Source organism: Coenobita brevimanus, chromosome 1, assembly GCF_032717465.1.
Source record: "Coenobita brevimanus isolate Jiangsu-jjx chromosome 1, ASM3271746v2, whole genome shotgun sequence".
Classification (NCBI taxonomy): domain Eukaryota; kingdom Metazoa; phylum Arthropoda; class Malacostraca; order Decapoda; family Coenobitidae; genus Coenobita; species Coenobita brevimanus.
Window position 1 is genome coordinate 58,371,996 of NC_136954.1, and position 17,032 is coordinate 58,389,027.

The window sequence follows — 17,032 nt, forward strand, 5'->3', positions numbered from 1 at the left end:
AAGGAAAAGAGTAATAGATGTATGAGGAACAGAAATGGAGAGGACACCGGAAGAGGGTAAGAGTGTGTGTGTGTGTGTGTGTGTGTGTGTGTGTGTGTGTGTGTGTGTGTGTGTGTGTGTGTGTGTGTGTGTGTGTGAGATAATAGGTCACCTCTACCGGGCAAATTAGGTAACCTGAATTTCCCCTCCATCTCCCCCACTCCCTCTCTCACCCCTCCCACACCTTCCTGCTCTCTCTCTCTCTCTGTCTCTGTCTGTCTGTCTGTCTGTCTGTCTCTCTCTCTCTCTCTCATCCAGCTGTCCCTCCCACACCTTCCTGCTTCCTGTCGCTCCTACTCTTGCTTCACCTGGATACCTGACTCACTACCTGTAATCAGAATCCTTAAGTCGTAACATCTCTTCCTTGGCGACTCATTCTACACACTACATCATCATCCTTCAATATGTTGCTGATGCAAATTATGTCGATACTGAAACGAAATAAATAACAGAACAGAAATAAAAAATAAATAAATTGTCCACGTATAATATGTAAAATGAATCGCTAAAGAGCAGGTGTTAGTAAGCCTCCGATCCCACTTACAAATGCATCGCTCGTATTAAGATTTCACAACTATTCTAATTTATTCTTTGCCTTAATTACTCCTCTTTCTCTATCTCTCCCCTTCTCTCCTTCCATCCCTTTTTCTTCCCTCGCTCCCTCTCCTTCTTCTCCTTTTTTCCTTACTTTTCTCTCTTCCCTCTACTTCTCCTTCATTCACTTTCCTTCCTTCCTTCCCCCCCTCCCTAGCTTCTTCTCCTTCCTTACTTTTTTCCCGTTTCTCATTTCCACTCCTTCATTCGTCAGTCTTCCCTCCTTCTCTCCCTCCTCTTCCTCCCTCCTTTGTTTTTCCCTCCCCTTTCTCCTTCCATCTCTCCCACTTCTTCGCCTTCCTTCCCTCTTTTTTTTTCAGCTTCTTCCTTCTCCTCCTCCATCCCTCACTCATTCACCTACGTTCCTCCCACAGCTTCCTGTCTGCCACTGTCCTCTCAGTCTCTCCCTTCCTACACCTCTCTCTCTCTCTCTCTCTCTCTCTCTCTCTAAAAAAAAAAAAAAATGTAGTCTATCTTTATACCCCAAGATACAAATTAATTATATAAAAAAAGACAGATAAATTATGATAAATATTAACACTAAAAGTACTTGTACAAAAAGTAGACGGTGCACATACGAAGGTGACTTGCTACACATGAGAGGAAGATTTGGTGCACACAAGACGGGTTGGGGTACACAAGACGCTAGTTTGGTGCACACGAAAGACGAATTGATGCACATGATGGGATTGTCGGATTGAAACTAAAGACTGTTTGGTTTGGTGCACATAAGATGGATTGGTGCACACAAAAGAAGACATAACGTGCAATTAATGACGGTTTGGTGCATAGAATTGAGCTAATTTTTGCGCACTGAGGATGGTACGGTTTGGTGCACACAACATATCTGTTTGTGCATATACAGAGAACGGTCTGACGCATACACGGAGAATAAGTTGACGCACATAAGGAGGATAAGTTGACGCACATAATTATAGGACAGTGGTGCAAATAACAGGAAGCTCTGGTGCACACAGGAGCAGGGGTGGATGCTGACAGGATGACCATGGAGAGCACCCATGTGTATACCGCGCGTCTCTTCCTCAATCTGGGTAACAGCTGACAAAAAAAAAAAATCTGAAGCTACGCAGTTCTTAAAAATAAATCCCTGTTGCCGACCACTGTGCTTCGAGGCAGGATTTTCTTTGTTTCAGATCGCTACCTGGAACTAAAATTAGAGATCATGATGGAAACAGATGCTTGCGTTTCTTACTCGGAAATATTGGGTGCTTTCTTTACCATTTACACGGGATTAGGCAGTGTATCTTTTTCAGCTGGTTGGCTTACTGAACTGAAAAATGGACCTAGATTTACAGTACACATCGACAGGTCTTTTGCCACGATTTGGGGAACTATTGATGGCTAGATTACCTTGTCAGTCACATTATTTTCACATTTATTACTTTCCTGCAACTCAGATTCTTAGCCTTTGTTTGATGTGACAAAATATCGTGTTAACTGCAAACTCGAGGTCTATATGAGTTCCTCCCCCCTCTTCCTTTTTCCCTTCCCCTTCCCCTCGTCCTCTTTTCCTCTTTCCCTTCCTCTTCCCCTCTTCCTCTTCCCCTCTTGCTCTTTCCTTTCCCCTTCCTCTTCCCCTCTTCCTCTTTACCCTCCCCTTCCCTTACCTTTCCCCTTTCCTTCCTGTTTTGCTATCCTTCTCTTTGCCTCATAAGATAGATACCACACACCACACTACTCTAGCCACTTTAATGTCCGCCCAAGGGAGAGACTGAACCCAGATCTGGATAAATGGCAGACAGACACGCTACACATCCAACCACCGGTAAGATGAACCCGTCTCCACTCCTCTCATCCCTGCAAACCTAACCAAATCTAACCTCACCTAATAATCGGACCTAATCTTTTCATTTCACCTAATCTCACAATCTAACCTAACTTTACCTAATCTAACCTAGCAGGAACGATTTGTCTGGGGGGCTGGATCGACCTGCTACCTCACCAGAGCCTCCTAAGGTTTGGCAGAAATATGAAGCGGGAGCCAGAGTTAAAAGTTCGACATTTCATCTACCTCTCAATCTCGGTAATAAAATGATCTCTTTGGGGTCTCTTGGGGCGAGGTAATTGGCTATGAGGGAGTGGTTTGTTGTCTTCCAGGGGTCAATTAACCGGTCATTTAGCCCCTTGTTTGCGTGCAGTTTAGATTATCCAGGTAAACAAATGATGCGAGGGGAATTAAGACAGGTTGATCAGGCTGAGCTGGTTCGTGGGAAGGTCTCACCCCACACCCAAATCACCGCCCCTTATACACCTGTGATCTCATTACCGGGGGAGATGGCTATGATTATGAGTTCCTTTTTCTGTGTGTGTGTGTGTGTGTGTGTGTGTGTGTATGTGTGTGTGTGTGTGTGTGTGTGTGTGTGTGTGTGTGTGTGTGTGTGTGTGTGTGTGTGTGTGTGTGTGTGTGTGTGTGTGTGTGTGTGTGTGTGTGTGTGTCTTTTTTTTTTTTTTTGGAATTTCCACAGGTGTGTTGGCTCACTGACTCAGGGTGGGAAGGGCAGGATTTCGATTTTAAATAAGAAAAAAAAAACAGAGAGGAAGGGGAGGAATTTTTATCTTAAATATGAAAAAAATAAATGGATTCATGGAAAAGATGGAGATAATCATGGTAATTTTCCCTCCATGTAAAATGTCAAATCTGGCCCCATAGGGAGTGGTGGTGATTGTTTTTTTTAAATTATATTTTATTATATTATTCTCTCTACCTACAGATTATTATTCCATGTTTTTTTATGTAGAAGCCTCTCGTTGTGAAATGGTTAAAAGCATTACCCATCAGTATAATGAAGGTTCTCTCTCTCTCTCTCTCCTATACTCTGGCTACCGTCAAATTACTGTATTCAGATTAGGACACCTCTTATTATGAATGGGCTTAAAACAGTCCATTAGTCCCTTCACCACCATCACGTTCTTCACTTCTGTTTTTGTTATCGCTATATTTTTCTATTCAGCACTGGATACACCTCTTGTAATGAAGGGGTTAGGGATACGGGGTGTAGGGATAAGAGGGGAAATCCGAGAATTACGGGAATTGGACAGACAGAGGAAGTGCGAGTAAAAAGAACTGGGGAGAGAGAAAGGTTGAGGAAATGAGGGAAAATGAGGAGTTTGATGAAGTGAGCAGTTTCAAGAAATGAAACGGCAGGGGGTACTAGCCAGGTAGAAGAGGTGGAGAGAAAGAAAAGATGAGCTGGAAAGATGACGAAATGGGAAAGGTGGTGAGCTGAAGAAGGGAAATGAGGAGACAGAAGAAATGGTTTCCTGAATGACAGGGAAAGTTACATGGGTTACTGAAAAGCTTGAAGACGTGGGAGATGAGGAATTTTATAAACAGTGGAAACATGAAGAACTGAGGGGAAAAGAGGAGCAAGAAGAGGGAAACAACTGGAAAAAATGAAATATAAAAGATTACCAGTTAGCTGCAAGAAACGGAAGATAAAAGGAAGATGAGGATGTAGGGGAAAAGGTAAACTGGATGAAGTGAAAAATTAATAGTTAAATAAAATGGAAAGTTGAGGTTCAAACTATGGTTCTTGGGTTGCTGGAAGGAGTGGGGAGTCTGGAAAGGTCATAAGAAGGGAAGCATGAGGAGATGGGAAGGATGAGGAGAAGGGATGGATGAGGAGATGGGAAGGATGAGGAACAAGGAAAGGAACTGAATGAAGAGAGAAGAGAAAACAAGATCCAGAAAAAATTACCAAGTGAATGAAAAAGTTGGGGACACTGGGGCACGTAATCTAGTCGGCTGAGGAGGCTCCCTAACACCTCTTCCTTAGCGATTTACTTTTGGAAAAGGCCGGCTAGTATCATTTTCCACGTTATTTATGACGAGTATGGCTATATTGGAATTATTTATATAACACAGAAGAGGAAAGCAAGGTGTAAAATGCAAAATAAATCGCTTAGGAAGAAGAATAAAGGTCTGGATAACTTAAAGGTGTGTGAGATAAAGAATTAGGTAGATAGGGGAATGATAAGAAATTAAAAAGTGGAGGAAATGAAAACCTGCTATTATTCGTTAGCTGGAAAAAGTGGTAAATATCTGGGGAGAAGGGAAGGACGAGAAAGTGAATAAAATAAAGAACCGGATAAACTAGTCAAGAGTGAGAGCAGTGGAAATGAGTTATTTAAGAGGAGCCTGTGGAGTCACATGGAGAGACAGGCTGACGAATGAGGATATAAAGGAGCGTTGTGGTGTTGATGTGGATGTGATAGGAAGCGTTATCAGGAACACACTGAGGTGGTTTGGCCATGTGGAGAGGATGGGGGGTGAAAGACTGACGAAGAGAGTGTATGTGAGTGAGGTGGAGGGGGGAAGAGGGAGGAGGAGGCCGAGGATGAGATGGAGGGATGGGGTGGAGAGGTATATGAGAGAGGGGGGTGTGAGTTGAGAGCAGGGCAGTGAAATGGCGGGGGACAGGGCGACTTGGAGGCGATTTGTTTGTGGCCACCTCAAACGGGATTGAGGCGTCTGGCAATAGATAGATAGATAAACTAGGAACGGAAGGAGTTAACGAATCGTAAGTAATGTATCGCAGGAAACGGAAGGAAGTTGAGGAAATAATGAAGACGGAAGAATAGAGGAGTTAATGGGAAGGTGAAAATGGTATACAGCGTAACAGGCAGGTATATACTGTTGCTCTGTGCTAAAGGGAGCATCACCGAACCAAAGGAAGATTGCAAAACAAAGAAAAAGAGTGACAATGCAAAAAAAAAAAAAAAAAAAAAAGGCCGAACAGAACAAGGAAGAGGAAAGGACAGTTTTGTGGAGGGGAAAGAGATGTGGTGATAGACAAGGGGGGATGCTACTGAATGCATAAGGAAGATGGCTGCGACTTGTACGGACCAAGTTACAAGTCTGGGTTACTGCACAGCTTACTCTATTTCACACCACTTAGTATTCAGTGCTTCCCCATCACACTTTACCAACAAATAAAATGAAGCACTACTGTCAATACCAGCACACCAGTTTGGCAAGAGACATCGATAGCATACCACGTAAGATATAGTGGATTATAGTGTCCTAGTGGTGACAACTCAAGGGCCATTCTTGGTGTGAGGACAGACCACTGGATCTCGGGAACCAGTTGGATGAATTAAAAAAAAAAAGTCACTGGAGTTGTGGCTATCCCAGACTTAACGTTACACGCATGACTGTAAGTGTGAGAGGCTTAGAAATACAGAATGAAAGTGAATGTGGAAACAACAGGTTCAGTTTGAAATGTTTATAAGAAATTCTACAAACGTCACCGAGGGAAAATGGACTGGGTGCAAACTTGTGAACACATATAAAAACACACTACGTCATCCACTTCAATGTCCGCCTCCGGGTACCACTGAACCCAAGCTTTGTTGCTAAGTAAACACAGTATCTACGCACCCATCGTCCTGGCCCTCGCTTAAAATAAAAAACAGTAAAAAAGCCAATCTCATATTAACACCACCAGAGCGTAGGGGCCCTAGACTAAGCTTACCATAATCCGCAACATTTAAAGACAGGAGACCCACCTACGTCCCTGGTTCAGTTTTACGTGGTAGGAAGCCACAGTCCCTTCTGATCTGCGAACTCCGCCACAAGACCACCAGCCGTACCTGTTTAAAAAAAAAAATGAAGGTATATTATCAAAAATGGAGAAAAAGAAAATAGAAGCAAAAGTATGATAAAATAAACGAAATTAGTGCAAGAGGAGAAGTAGCGGACAGGAGATGAGGGAGTGTGAGAATTTACTGCAGCCGTAACAAACAACATATTAATAGAGATATCAATGGGACAGACAAGTAATAAAAAAAAATACAGTAAAAAATATATATACAACACAAACAATACTAGAGCAAGAAGAGGAGTGACGGATTGCTGGAGTGGAAGGAGTGAGCATTTCCCGCAGGTTTAAGAAGCAACACTAAAAAAATTAAGAATAAGTCAAAGGGGAAGAAACAGAGAAACATAAACACGATACGAGAGCAAGAGGAATGATGATGGAGGGAAGGAGTGGAGGGATTGTAGGAATTCTCTGCATCTGTAACAACCAACAATAAAGTATGATATCAGTGGGACAAACAGAGAATGAGGAGAAATTAGAGAGAGAGAGAGAGAGAGAGAGAGAGAGAGAGAGAGAGAGACGATACTACAGCCAGAGAAGGAGTGATGGAGTGGAGTGATGGATGGCAGGAGTGGAGTAGGAAGTGTGAGAATTTCCTGAAGATGTAATAAGCTGCTCAAGCTGACACTCCCAACTTGCCACAAAAACCGTAATGAGAGGCGATGAATCAAAGCTTATAGGGTGTATGTGTGTGTGTGTGTGTGTGTGTGTGTGTGTGTGAGAGAGAGAGAGAGAGAGAGAGAGAGAGAGAGAGAGGAGCAAGGGTGTGGATGAGCAGACTTCGGGTTATCTGATTTCCATAAAACAGGATACGAGTCGGAGAGAGAGAGAGAGAGAGAGAGAGAGAGAACAAACAGACAGACAGACAGAGAGGAGGGGGGGGTGAGGAGAGGAGAGAAATCGTAAGGCAATGTACTCTACAATGGAAGGAAAATTGATAATAGTTTTTTTTTCTTTTTTTTTGGGGGGAGGGGCGTGGGAATCGTGCAAAAGGTAGCCGACAAAATCACGTCTTCTTAACCACCTGAAAGAAGAATATCAGTTTTATATACCCCAATGGATTTTTTTTACACATCTTCACTTTCTTTTCTCTTCTCTTTTTTGTCTTAGGATCTTTTGTTGATTTTATTACACTGGCGCCGAAGTCTCTTGTTCACCCGACATCTCCAACCACCACTCTCATCGCCCGGTGCCGAGAACTTTCATGACGCCGAATCCTCCTACGTTAACGACGAGGTGGGTATTTCTGAGGTACATAAAATCGTCTCACGCTGGCTGGAAAAAATTAAAATGTTCTTAATTCTTGGCCAAAACCACCTGAATTAAAAGCAACACCAGAGACCACCCCCATCCCTCCTCTTTACAGCGCCGATATTTCCGCCAGTACCCAAAACCCCAACAGTACCGAAATTTCACACAGCACCGAAATCTCCCACGACAAAAGCTCTTCCAGTACAGATGTTTCACACTACTTCCCCCCCCCCCGCCCACAACACAGAAACCTACCCAAGTACCGAAACTTCCCAAACCACAATCTACCCTTCCGCAGCACCGAAACCTCCCACCCAGCTCCACATACTCCAGGGGGCAATAACTTCACATGTTCGGAGCCGAGATGAGATGCCCGCGCCGACAGAGCACCTCCCCCCCTCCATCCCCCCCTTGGACGGAACGAAAGGAAAATTGCATGAGGTTCGGAAACGCAGCTGATTTGAGTCGTGTTGGCCCGGGGCATTCGGTAGCTGGATGGGTGTACCTCTGGCCCACTACTCCCCCTTCTGTCATCCCTCTCACTCCCACTCCAGCACTCCCTCTCGCCCTACTACTCCGTTTCTCACTCCCACTTCGCTATCCTCGCTCCCATGCCACCACCCTCTCTGGCTCACTCCCCCTTTTCTCATCTTCTTACTCCCACTCCAGTACTCCCTCTCGCCCTACTACTCCGTTTCTCACTCCCACTTCGCTACTCTCGCTCCCATGTCACCACCCCTCTCACTGTCATTTCAACTCCCTTCCTCCTGTTTACCTTTTTATTCCTGCTTTCATCCTTTTGTTTCACTAGACCTTCTTCTCATACCCATTCCACTTCAAAGATTCATTCCTCCTGTATCTATCTATCCATCTACCTATCTAATTATCCATCTATTCATCTACCTATCTAATTATCTATCCGTCTACCTATCTATTTATCTATCTATCTATCTATATAGCTCTCTGTCTATTTATATCAACTTCCCTCTCTGTCTACCTATATAGCTATCTGTTTATTTATATCAACTTCCCTCTCCACCCTCTATTCCTCCATTTACTTTCCATCCCCCTCCTTCTCCCCCCTTCCCTCCCCTTATATTCCCTATCCACCTCTCTTCTCCTCCCTTTAACGCCATTGACCCCGTATCAGACAATTAGTCCTATCTTATCTTATAGCTTAGGAACTTGAAATTTTGCGTATTATTTGAGAGAGAGAGAGAGAGAGAGAGAGAGAGAGAGAGACAGACAGACAGAGAAAGAGAGAATCTTTATACTGTACTTGAGATTGTAATGACTAATTTATTTTATTTTTTTGTCTGTCAATAATCACTACATCATCGCTGGTCAGATTATCAATATATATCACTGAAAATGCTACAATCTTTTTTTTTTATATATATATATATGAGAGGTAGCCATTAGTGACCTTCTAATTCTTCTACAGATTATGAGTGTTTGCTATACTCTTTTTACTCTATCTTGGTCTAAAATTGTGTGTGTGTGTGTGTGTGTGTGTGTGTGTGTGTGTGTGTGTGTGTGTGTGTGTGTGTGTGTAAAAGTGTTAAAATAAGCATACAAACTTCCCATTAAACGTATCTCTCCATCCTGAAAGCTCATTTGTAACGACAGATTAGCACTAGAATATGATGTTAGTAACAAATGCCATAGAAAGGATGTAGAGCCGCTGCACTGTCTTTTTCTACCACTGAGGTACGTGAAATAAGCTGAAAATAACAAAAATCGGAAGCAAATAAACCAGAAAGAACTGAAATGAAGGTTTGTGAAAAGTGTAAAATGCCATAGGATTTAACTAATGTATAAAATCAGCCATAGTTTTTAGACATAACATAACTTTAAATAGTCAGTGATAATATTGATTGGATGGATGATAAGATGTGAAGATACATTACTATTTCTAACAATAAGTATCTACAGTTGCTGACGTAAGATTCACTAAATTACGATTCATAACAAGAGAGTGAGCAACAACTTTCGGTAGCCAAAACTGTGACATTCGGTGATGAACAAGCTTCGCAGAATATTGAGTCAGCGATTCATAACTGTCTGAGTAAGAACTGAAGGAACAATATTTATCCTTAATCATACTTGCATGTATTTTGACTGCGGGTCCATTTTTTTTTTTTTTTTTTTGGGGGTGGGGGGGGAAAGGATCTAGGTGCTCTTTTTATCATGCCACAGCCTAGAAAAACTATAGTAGTGCCTTCATGCCATTTCCTTTCCCATACAGATACGTCAAGGTTTACGTTACATCATCGCAGCCATTTAGGGCATCGTGATCACCGTACACGAAGTTTGTTTAGCGCAGAAGAGCACGTCTGTCAGAAACACAGATTACGGCTCAAAGGTCAGCATTACTAGACCCCATTTGCCTGACCCTGGCCTCACACGGCAATCTAAAGGTAGGAAAGTGGCCGTTCCCATCATGTCTGCTGGTTAAAAAAAAAAAAAAAAATCTGATTGAGAAATATAATAGCTTGAGTTCATAATTATAATTATTATTATTATTATTATTATTATTATTATTATGTTTTTTATTATTATTATTACCATTATTACTGCTTGTATTATTATTATTATTATTATTATTATTATTATATTATTATTATTATCATCTGATTGTGAAATGTCTGAACTACAGTGCACTCGTTCTAATCTGGCAAAGATCACTAACTAGGCTACTTTAAGCTCAGGTCCCTGCATGAGAGAGAGAGAGAGAGAGAGAGAGAGAGAGAGAGAGAGAGAGAGAGAGAGAGTACATCACATTCATCACATTTCCAACCTGACAAAGATCCCAACCTCCGTCATATAATCGCCAAATGCAGCCGTACTTAGGGTCCATTAGACTAGTAATCAAGGAGACTCATTCCCACTCCAAGACTATGATTTAACGGGTTTCAAGCAACCATGACTTACTATTCAAGTTCTCAGTTCTCCGAAGCATCAATTGCTTTAGCTGACAAGTCGACTGTAATTACATTGCTCTTCTTATGGACAATATATACTTCTGTAGTTAACCATTTGTGAATTATGGTACTTGTAACTATTTTATATTGAATTTACCAGTTCTGATCATTAACAGCAGACGTTCACCTATCTAAAAACAATAGAATCCGATCTATAGCAAACAAAATGTAGTGTACTTGTTTACTTCTCTCTCTCTCTCTCTCTCTCTCTCTCTCTCTCTCTCTCTCTCTCTCTCTCTCTCTCTCTGTATATACAGTATATGCATATATAGTATATGCATGTAATATTTTCTAGGGATATCAGGTTTGCGCACAGGGGAATTCCTGGGCCTTAAGAAACAGACTGACTAATCTATTCCCACAGTCTAGTTAAAGAGAAAAAAAGAAAAGAAAAGAAAAAAATGGCGCTGCATCATGCCAGTTATCCCAACCAGGCCAGTGTATAACAATGGCCATCTACCTATCTGTCCCCAGCCATGACTGTCTACTTATCTGGCTATCTAGCGGCTACCTCCTGACCCAAGACTACCCTTCCCACCCTCTTAAGAATTTACCCTCGCACAGCATTCCTACCTTTACAGGTTCTCACGCTGCCTCCCCCCCCCCATCTCTCTGACGAATATGTACACTAGTCAATTTGTACACACACACACACACACACACACACACACACACACACGTGAAACACAAAAGAAACAAACAACCAAACACCGACACAAATTGTTATCTCTAGTCCACTCACCCACATAATTAGAGAGAGAGAGAGAGAGAGAGAGAGAGACAGCTTGAATGTAAAAAAGTTCAAATAAACAATCAAAGTTCCCAATATACGTATCTCTCCCATTCCTGTCTTGCCCACTCTCCTCGTATCACACACACACACACACACACACACACACAAGGGCAGCTCCCGTGGGAACTGAGCATCAAGTAACTTAACTATTTTCACCCGGGGGGCCTGGCTTGATACAGCGGCTGCGCGTGTGTGTGTGTGTGTGTGTGTGTGTGTGTGTGTGTGTGTGTGTGTGTGTGTGTGTGTGTGTGTGTGTGTGTGTGTGTGTGTGTGTGTGTGTGTGTGTGTGTGTGTGTGTGTGTGTGTGTGTGTGTGTACATAAAAGAACAAAGGGCTCGAAGTCTACAAAATAACAAAAACAGGAAAATTGAACTGAGTAGACAAAAATCAAGATCCTTTCATTTCAAGATTGCTGGAGTGGACACATAACATTTAAAAAGCCTTGAGATCATAAGATGAGGGAAATACAAACTTAGGCAGAAAGTTCCAAAGTTGACCAGTTGCATACATGAACTGCTTAAAGTATCGGCTGACTGTTGCACGAGAGAGCTGGACAGAAGAGGAGTTTCAGTTCGTTGCCAGACGGGTGCTACGCGTTCGCCTTCCCTCGTGCTACACGGGCATCTGGTAGCGCTCATGACTGGAATGTCACTCAGCCATATCGCAGAACTTCTGCCTATCAGAATTCTTTCATTCCCCGAACTGCATCTCTCTGGAACTCGCTTCCCCAGAGTTGTTTTCCTCCAAATTTCAACCCACACCTGTTCAAGTCTAACTGTTACAGATATTTTATGAACAGAGGACACCAGTAACCTGGTGTATGGATTAATTTTTTTTTACTCATTTGTTTTTCCTTCCTCCGTTCTGTTATTTATAACAAAAAAAAAAAATTCTCGGAAGTAGAGTTCCAAAGGGCACTGATCATTTAAACGACATCTGAGGGAGAGATGTAAATCTGTGGCGACGTGAGAGAGATTGATTGGTGTCAGTATAAACCCTCCTGGTGCTGGAGAGCGAAAGCCTTCAGGTGGTGGCACTGATATAACCCGGTGGCTTTACTGTCCGATTATACAAACACCTCTTAGCTCCCCCCATGCCCCAAAAGGAGGATGGTGAGCTGCAAAAGGGCATCTTCAGCCTGTAGTCCTCCAGAGTCCCATTTCAGATTAACTTTTTTAAAGCACAGAAGAACCAAAGGCTAAAAGACTCTAGTGGTGGAGAGATCAGAACTTCCAAAGGGTATGTGCAAGTCAGCGTTGTGTGTCGATCCGGGTTGGGTTCGGACATGACTGGTTCCAAAACTCTTCATGTCATCGTGATTGGCCCACAGAGACGGATTTTCTCCAAACTCGTCACACGTATTAGCATTTGTGATGGAGTACACGAATTCGCTGAAGGATTATATGACTACAACCATGCAACTCGTCACGGAATATTAGTGAGACATCATCATTTATCTATCTTTCATTCCTATCCTGTACTTGCTTCTTGCACTCTGTCCTCATGCTGACACTCTCACACGTTCTTCATCTTCACCCAGCCGAGAGAGAGAGAGAGAGAGAGAGAGAGAGAGAGAGAGAGAGAGAGAGATTGATATAGGAAGAAGACAGACAGATAGAGAGATACACAAATGGAGAGATAGATGGGCAGACAGACAAAAAGACAGACAGAAAACAGACAGACAGAGACTGACTAATAGACAGACAGAGACAAAATTCATAGAGATAGAAACACAGACTTCAATGACAGACACGCAGACAAATAACAAGACAGAGAGAGATCGTTGTTAACAGGTGCATAAGGCTGTCAAGAATTATCAAGGAAATCAGGTGCAAACGAGCAAGAACCAGCTGTGGATGTTTCTTGGCCCGAAGACAATGTTGTAACCTGTCTAGTGGTGTTGGCTGCAGCTTCTTACTTCTCACTCAAGCTCAATAATTCGCATATCATAAGAAAAGCGGAAGAATGGCCGTGATCTTACTGCCACTGAGATGAAAATAACTATACCTCTTTCACTCTAACATAACCTAAAACTGACATCTCCCCTCCCTTCCTTTCACTCTAACTTGGCCTAAAATTGACATCTCTCAACCTTCCCTTTTGCTCTAATCTGGCCTAAAACTGACATCTCTCCACCTTGAATGCTGTGTTGTAACAATAGATTAACGTTGGAATATGCTGCTAGTCAAGAAGTGCTGTTGCAGTAGAAAGGATGCAGAGCTGCAGTACTGTCTATTTGTACTATTTGTACCACTGACCTACGTGAATTAAGCTGCAAAAGGACAAAATTTAGGCCAAGTTAGAGTACAAACAGAATAACTCTTTGGCATTTTGAGGGAATAATACCCTCCACCCTTGAGTAACTGTGAGTCTATTGTATGGAAGGAAATAAACCCGCAATTAGACAGATACTAACATTAAACTTTATATTTGTTACTCTCTCTCTCTCTCTCTCACACACACACACACACACACACACACACACACACACACACACACACACACACACACGAAACACCCCACCAAAACCTCCCAGCGTTCACTACATCTACTCCAGTAATGGGCAACGACATTGTGCATCGATAAGCAGGTAATCCCCGTCACGAACGCCCGATAGTAGCGACCGGACTGCGTTACGTTCACACACTCGGAACGTAATGGCTTCCTCACGATTTACGGATCCACATAACGTCGGGCAAACACAATAAACCTACGATACCCTCAATGCTGCGTTGGAACTCGAGGGAGAATTTGCGATGGTACTTATTACGTAAGAGGTCCACGCTCTTAGCATTTTTTAACGACCCAACATACGCTACCGTCAAATAAGACCTTTTCAACTTTAAGTGAGAACTTGATCCTGATGCTGCTGCTGCTGATGATGATGACGTAGTTTACATTTCATTCTTGCTTTTGCCATATGATTTTGTTCACCGTAGTAAAGACTTTCAAAACGGGGGGGGAGGGGGTCAGATCTTCATTTAACCCCGTCACAACAAAAGCCTCTGCTAAGCTGAATATAATCCCCTAAACGTACCAAGAATAAAACTGAATATATAACTATCTATCTATCTATCTATATACCTAGGCTGCTTCCCCCAAGGAAAGGGAGGTAGCCGAGACAGGACGACACACTCCCCATTTACTCATCCATTCAAACACATTCATTCGCATCTTAGCCCCAAGGGGAGAACGGACAGATCCTCACCGCACCACACCGCACAAGGGTCAACTGCGCAATGCAATCAGTGACATCCGCAGCAGGGCCCGACAGCAGAGCTGGTTTACCCCTGCCACATCATAACAGACCCATCCCCTTACCCGCACCTGACTAGCTGATCAGACCAAATGCGGGAGAATATCCCCTCAGGGCTGCGTCATCACTTATTCATTCACAATTTCTCTCCATTTATTTCTATCACGCACAGCCACTCTTCCTTGCTCAACAGACATCCCTCTCGCATCCAGTGCTCTCTTTACACTGTCCATCCATCCTATTCGTGGTCTTCCTCTCAGCCTTACACCTCTCACATCAGATCTAGTTATCTTTTTCACCAGTCGCTCATTATCCATTCTCTCCATATGCCCAAACCATCGCAACACCCTCTGCTCAACTCTACCAGCCATCTCCCGATGGCTAAACTAAATTAAAGGGGTTAAGCTCTAAGTTAGCATAATTAAGGTACTTCTATCTATCCACTACCAGATAGACTTTCCCAGAGTTCATTTAGAGGGGCAATAATCAGGGCACTTCCAAGCCTCATAACTAGTCTCTGCCAACCTATCATGTCAGGAAAGAATGGGTTACTTTTACTCAGAAGGGGATATGATGAAAGGTATGGATATTGGGAAGTGACAAAGAGAGTGAAAGTTGAGGATGACACAGTGAGGCGAGGAAGAGAGGATAGTGTGAGGAGATAACAAGAGGTATGGATAAAGAGAGAAATGATACGGTGAGAAGTGAGAGGTGAGGGTAGTGTGAGGATACGGTGTGATGAGGATGCACTGAGAGAGTAAAGTGAGAGGTAAAGATACAAGGAGATGAAGATGAAGATACAGTGACCAGTGAGGATACAGAGAGAGGTGAGGATACAAGGATACAGTGGAAGGGGACGATACAGTGAAAGGTTGAGGATACAGTGGGAGGTGATGGCGATGACAGGGGAGGAGGTGGATATAATCGTAGTGAGTCGACGGTGAGGGCAGTGAGACGTCATGAGACAGAGAGAGAGAGAGAGAGAGAGAGAGAGAGAGAGAGAGAGAGAGAGTAATTGTCACGTGGCAGCAGGAAGAAAAGACATCCTGGTACTGAACGTATTAATCGACAGTGTAAAAGCTGATGAAACAGTGAATGGTTGAGATGGGGAAGCAGTAAAGGGGAGAGAAGGAACGGTAACCCCTTGACTACCTGGTTTCTCTTCCTTTACTGCAATTGTCTAAGGGAAAGGTGAAAAAAAAAGTCAAACTATACCATCTTACAGAATGGAACAATAAGTATGCCTGTCCGTATTTGCCCCACTGCAGGGCCGGACCTTCTTTTCGCGGATAGAGTGATAGCTTGAATCAACCCTTCCTCATGATGGCGAAGTGCGAATAAACGGGTGTCCGTAGGAAGGTTGATCCAAGTGAATGTCGAAGTGCTGTAATAGCTATGTTTATGTGTGTCAGAGCCTATGCCATCGTTTAAACCGACAGAGTAAAACATACGCAAGCAGACGAAGGGCCATAATACCAGCGCCTACTATAAATGTTCGCAAATACGCATCACAGGACGAGTACGTTACTTATTGATCCGCCGTAGCTACCAACACACGAGGGTTGTATGTGTTGCAACGCCCGGCTTAAACACAGGTTGCCTTACAGTGCAGGTTCAGGCCGTACTGTACGTGTTCTAAACTTCCGGAAGGGTCTAGGAACACCACTTTGTCAGTGAAGAAGTGATCCATCCCCACCCAATACTTCACGCATAGGTATAATTCTGGAAGCCTTATGGAGCGCTGGGTGACAGAGTGCGTGTGATTGTGATGGAATAGTCGTTATGTGTGAGGCAGTCTGTATAAATCAGGAAGGGAACCGCTACAGGGTGAGAACACATGTAGGGACATATTACTGCACCTTTTTAAATGTCTGCCGCCGGGGATGATGAAATGATAATGCAGTGGAAAAACGAAGAGAAAGGAAATGAAATGAAGTGGGAAAATTGCAAAAAAGAGATAAGAAGCATAACACTGGATGAAACAAACAAACATGAGTGAGACTGAGAAAAGATAATGAAGAGCTGAAATGTGAAAGAACGGAGGGTAAATGTAGATTATGAAACTTGAAAAAGAAAGAAGAGAGTTTGGGAAAGGTGAATAGAAGCAACTACCGGTGGAAAGAAAAAAAAAAAAAACAGAAACGAAGAAAGCTGCAAACTGATAGATAGATAGATAAGACAACTGACAATAAAGAATAATCAGCATGAGGGTAAGTTCATAAGTGTGTGCTGTCAATTATCTATCTATCTATCTATATACCTAGGCTGCTTCCCCCAAGGAAAGGAGGGTAGCCGAGACAGGTCGACACACTCCCAATTTACTCATCCACTCAAATACATTCATTCGCATCTTAGCAGTAATACAGAGGGAAATACATTACGAACCTGGAACAAAGAAGAGAAATGAAAATCAAAAACTAAAGAAAAGTAAGAAATGGAAAATGGGATCAAGAAAAGCAATATAATTTGAGAATGAACTTGAAAGACAAAAAAA

At 42.9% G+C, this 17,032-nt stretch overlaps 1 long non-coding RNA gene across 1 annotated transcript in view; it reads right to left on the reverse strand.

Annotated features, from left to right (window-relative positions):
* Nucleotides 1-216: 216 nt before the first annotated feature.
* Nucleotides 217-17,032, reverse strand: part of LOC145397282 (uncharacterized) — a 91,306-nt gene continuing 74,490 nt past the window's right edge. The window contains exon 3 of the long non-coding RNA XR_013897009.1: nt 217-232. This is a non-coding gene — a long non-coding RNA (uncharacterized LOC145397282). The remainder of the gene's footprint in view (nt 233-17,032) is intronic.